Genomic DNA, 5,554 nt, shown 5'->3' with positions numbered 1-5,554 from the left:
CCCCCCCCCTGCCGATGCAGGGGACGCGGGTTCGTGCCCCGGTCCGGGAGAATCCCACGTGCCGCGGAGCGGCCGGGCCCGTGAGCCATGGCCGCTGAGCCTGCGCGTCCGGAGCCTGTGCTCCGCAACGGGAGAGGCCGCAGCGGTGGGAGGCCCGCGTGCCGCAGAAACAAACAAACAAACAAACAAAAAAGAAGAGTCATGGGAGGACAGGAAGCGAAGATGGCAAAAGGAGTTTTACTATAAACTCCTGTAAAGGAGTTGTACTATAAAGGGGAGGGGAGAAACGAGCGGTAGTTGGAAAGGTGTGTGCATCAGGGAGGCCTTATTATTTATTTATTTTTGATAGCGGGTGTTTTTACGCTGATGGAAATGATTCAGGAGGGAGAGAAATATGGAAGAGAGAGAGAGAGACGACCCAACTGCAGGAGCAAAACCTTGACTGAGCAACAGGGGATGGGATCCAGTTCACACGTGGAGGTGTTGGCCTTGGGTAGACGAACACAGTTTGTCCGTGTATCAGGGGAAAAAGTCAGGATCGTGAGTACAAATGCAGGAAGGTAGACAGATATGGTGGCGGGCAGTAGGAAAGTTCTCTCCTGATTGCTTCTCTCTCAGGGTACTAAGAAACCAGGTCATCAGCTGAGAAGGAGGATGGGGGGTGGAATTTCTGGGGTTTTGAGGAAAGATGAGAAAGTGTGAAATAGTCATCTCAGGGAGAGGGGAGAGCAAATTGATTGGGGAAATGGGGTATGATTGCCTGGCTGCACTGAAGCCGCACTTGAGGTCTGCCGTGGTAAACTTCAAGTCAGACCAGTCAGCAATGGTTGAGTGTTTTTCGCCAGCCGCCTTCAGCTCTTTAGGAGCTGGGCTGGAATTAAACAAGGCTGAGCTGGCTTAGCAAAGGCAAGCAAAATGATGGAGCTGAGAGAATGTACAAGGAGTTGACACTGTGTACAAGGAGTGGTATGTACGGTGAAGACTGTGGACTCTAACAAAAAAGGTGGAGATGGAGGAAATGAAGGGGGTAATGGGTGGTGAAAAGTTGGCACAGTAACAGGACTGGGGGACCTGAGGGGGCCCAAGGTTGGTTGAAGTCACAACGCTAGAGAGAGTGAGAGGGGATGATAGGAGGCAGGAACGTGGGAGCCTTGAAACGAACGTTAGGGAACGGAGCAATCCTTGGTAATGAGACCTTGGCAATGGCTCATTGATGAAGGTGGTGAAGACCACAGGAAGTGAGGGTGTCAAGGAAATGAGAGGCCAGAATGTTGGAAGGACTCCCCACGTGTATGTTGAAATGACCAAGAATTAAAGTCGTAGCGGTGGAAAGTAAGACACTGATCTTGGTGGTAAAGTCTTCAGTGAAAGTGTGGGGTGAAGGTGGGGTGTGTCTGGTCAGAGGACCGAAGGTGACTACAACGAGGAGACTGCAGTGGCCATGAGAATGCCCCTCTCAGACCTCTGACTGTGGCCAGTGCCACTGACCTATGGCCCCAGCTGCTGTGCTCTGAAATCCATCACCCTGCTGAAGCCCTGCCTCTCACTGGCTGCTCCCAGCCAGAAGTGAGCACTGCAGGGGTATGAAAGCAGAAACACTCCTGGGAGATGCAGCTTTGGCTCCAGAGTTGCCCATCAGCTTCACCAAAACGTTTTCAGGCATGCAGTAAAATCGAAGGCTTTTCCTACCCAACCTTCCTTTCTTTTGCAGGGTTAGACCCGCATGCTCTGGCTCCTCCAGCCCTCTCTCCATTTTTTCCCCTCGAAGTTGGTTCCTCCAATAAATCTCTCGTACATCTAATCTTGTCTTGGTGTTAGCTTCTCAGAGGACCTGAACTAGCACAGAGAAGCAATGGGGAATGTGGTCGACGGTTTGCTTCCAAGAGTCGGGATGCTTTAGGGAAGAGGGAGGGACAGAGTAACCTAGAAGTAGCAGTAAGGAGTAGGAAAATATTTATCCCTTCCCCAGCCCCAAGGGTTCATGAAGGTTCGGTGTGGCAGGATGGTGAGAAAACGCCACCCGCTTTAAGGGCTCGGGATTCAGACAGAAATCAGGTAGGCAAAAAATGAGGGGAACCTTCTAATAATCCCTGACCTGGCCACCTAGCCTGATGACACCAATGCTGTCCTGTCTAGGCGTCAGGATCCTAACTCGGGCCTGTGGCCTACATGGCAGAGGGCAGACCTGGGGCCCAGATTAGCCCCAGACCTTGTGAAACCTCTGGGTCATCGTGCTGACTCTTCCTTCCTCTTCCAGGCACTTGAATTAGCCAGCAGGATTCGAATCCTACCCAGGGCCGCACCCTTACTTTTGGTTAGTTATTTTCCTGTTTCTTCTCCCTTCAGCCAGAACAAAGCCCTATCCTAAAGGCAGAGTCATCAGTTTGGGACCTGAGCATCCTGTCTGCCTTTTGCTATTCCCCGTTCTCCTCCAGGGATGGAATCTGTCTCTGTGCCTTCAAATGGTTGGGGTCTTCACCAGTGACAGACGCTCAGGAAACACCTCCCCAAACCCTAAGGATGTGGCCCATTTCTGAAGTCCTTGCTGAGACCCACCTAAAAAGTTCTTGAAGTAAGGCAAGGCTGCAGGACCTAATGGACACCACCTGAGCCTTAGGATGGCTTTTCCAGGGAAGCTGGGCAGCTCCTCAAGTAAACGTTCCAGCACTTCCTGGGGGCCTAGTACTGCTCAGGGACTCATAGGGATGGCATGCTTGAGTCTGCACGAGTCCTGCTGCTGTGCTGGGATCTCAGTCTCGCGCTGCTCTCTCCAGCCCTGCCCAGCCTTCCCACATCGTCTGCATCCATTCACACCAACTGACCTGGCAGTCACCTCATCCAGGGTCTTTGTTTTGTTTGGCCTTGTAGCGGTCACTACTGATGCCTCACATCCCCCTGGTTCACTCCTCAGGTCCCCTGCAACTGGGCTTGTCAGTTCCCATGTGTTCTTGTTGCTTCCCACCTCAAGCACCTGCCTCTCTCTGCTTCTCTGTCTTGGGAATTTCAGTAGCATCAAAGGAGGCTGCTCAGCCCTAAGCAAAGACAGCCCAGAAGGGCAGGAGATTTGACACCCTCATAGGCGCTTTTTTTTTTTTTTGCCACACCACGCAGCATGTGGGACCTTCATTCCCTGATCAGGGATCGAAACCACACCCCCTGCATTGGAAGCACAGAGTCTTAAACTTTCTTTGGTTTCTTTCTTTTTTTTTTTTTTTCCATAGGGGCAATATCTAACCAATAGGAGATCAGCGTCAGTGGACTACATATTCCAGCTTCCTCAGTGGGATAATTCTAAGGTACCCTGTAATAAGGTGAATGGTGGCCACCCCCCAAAAGAGATGTCCAAGGGGAACCTGTGAGTGTGTCCTTAGTTGGAAAAAGGGTCTTTGCAGACATGGTTAAGGATTTTGAGACGAAATCATCCTGGATTAGTGTGGGTCTTAAATCTAATGACAAGTACCTTACAGAAGAAGAAATGAGAAGACAGAGAAGGTGACATGAAGACAGAGGCAGAAATTGGAGCGATGCATCTACAAGCCAAGGAGTGCTGGCAAACCACCAGGAGCTATAGGAGGGACTCAGGGAACAGATTCTTCCTCAGAGACTCAAGAAGGAACCGATCCCGCTGATACCTTGATTTCAGACGTGTGGTCTCCAGAACTATGAGACAATAAGTCTCGTTGTTTTAACCCACAAAGTTTGCGATTATTTATTACAGCAGCCTTAGGAAACTGACATAGGTTTCTACAGTTCCTCAGAGAGTTCCTAGGGATTTGAGCTCCAGTTGCCCACAAGGATAACCCACACCTTAATGTATCTTTCATTGGCCTCTTTTTCCTGTCTCACTTTTCCCACTCCCTCATTTGAGCTTCGTGGGATCTGCATCCAAGTCTTCATCTCAAGGTCTGCTTTTGGGACAAGCAAAAATAAGACGTGCATATTGAAGAGAATGCTTCTGCCAATAACTCCAGATCTGACCATTAATATTATTACCAGGGTTTGCTGCCCTCTCTTTTTCCTTCTTCTTTCATGCCTGTTTGGTTTCTTTCAGTCAGTGGTGTTTTGATTCATTCACTCTCTTTATACAGCTGGAGGGAGGATTTGTCTGTCCCTTAGAAAACCAAAAAACTGAGACAGGATAGGTTTGGCTTCTAGGAATGCTCTGAGAAACACCATTTCCTCAGGAAACAAACAACCTTGCCTCTTTGCTATGGTACCACCAGTGCCTTTACCACCAAAGCACCTCAAAGCTATAATGGTTCAAAAGCAATCCATGATCTCAGGCTTTTAAGCCGGAACTGCTTATTCTGTCTATTCCGTCAAGGTCACACTGGGACCTCCCCAAATTGTGTGTCCTTCCCTCTGGGTCTATTTGACCTTTGAATTCCAGCCATGTCCACCACTGGGCAAGCCTGCTACTGACAGGGTCATGGGTGGGACAAATGTGTTTGTTCCTCTTCATGTATTTGATGCTGTCTTTGAGCACATTCTAAAGCAGTGGGATTTGGGCATTAGTTTCTGACCTTCATTATCTGAGCTGCCTGCTCTTCTCTGTTAGAACTCATAGATATTTAAAGTGAACTGTTAGTTTCACATAAAAGTTTAGGAAAGTTTACAGTCAGAGAGTAGTCCAAAGTCTATTCATTTATCACCTGCCATCTATTTTCTAGTTCAGGTGAGAAAGATGTATTTTTCCTGCTTTTACTTTGCTTCCATTCTAATTCAAAAGTTTTGACTCATTCATCTACTCTGATGCCATTTTGCTTTCCCACATGTAGAATTCTTGACTCTTGGATAGAGTGAGAAAAAAACCTGGGTATAAGGGCTTCCCTGGTGGCGCAGTGGTTGAGAGTCCGCCTGCCGACGCGGGGGACACGGGCTCGTGCCCCGGTCCGGGAAGACCCCACATGCCGCGGAGCGGCTGGGCCCGTGAGCCGTGGCCGCTGAGCCCGCGCGTCCGAAGCCTGTGCTCCGCAACGGGAGAGGCCACAGCAGTGAGAGGCCCGCGTACCGCAAAACAAAACACAAAAACAAAACAAAACAAAACAAGAAACCTGGGTATGAAAGTAGAGAAAGATTCTTGGTTACCTAAAAGTTAAAACTGGAAGCGATCTAAAAGATAACATAATCCAGCTGCTTTGCTTTATAGGTGGGGAAACTGACACTCAGAGAGGTGAAATGACTTCCCAGAGCTCAAATGACTAACCGCAAAGTGAGCTGCAGAACTTGGCGGAGAAATGCGACCCTACAGGCCACAGTGCTTCCATGACTAAGTGGGTTGGAAATACCGAAAACCACTGCTTTCCCAGTATCTCCAACTGCCCAGGCTGAGGCTGCTGTCCGTTGTCTAAGTCAGGTTTATTACTTCCTTCTTTCAACTGTGCTTTAAACATCTCTTCTTGTATTCTCATCTCTTAACGGAGACATTATTCAATTCAGTAGGGAGCTCACTTTCTGTTGTCTGCAAGTTCCCTTTGTAAAACATGAAGCAGTCAATATTTTCTAAAAATCCAGTATTAGATAAACCTACCATTAACTGAACATATTCCCTTAG

Source organism: Lipotes vexillifer, unplaced genomic scaffold (assembly GCF_000442215.2).
Source record: "Lipotes vexillifer unplaced genomic scaffold, Lipotes_vexillifer_v1.1 scaffold847, whole genome shotgun sequence".
Lineage (NCBI taxonomy): Eukaryota > Metazoa > Chordata > Mammalia > Artiodactyla > Lipotidae > Lipotes > Lipotes vexillifer.
Note: the sequence above shows the minus strand (reverse complement) of the source record.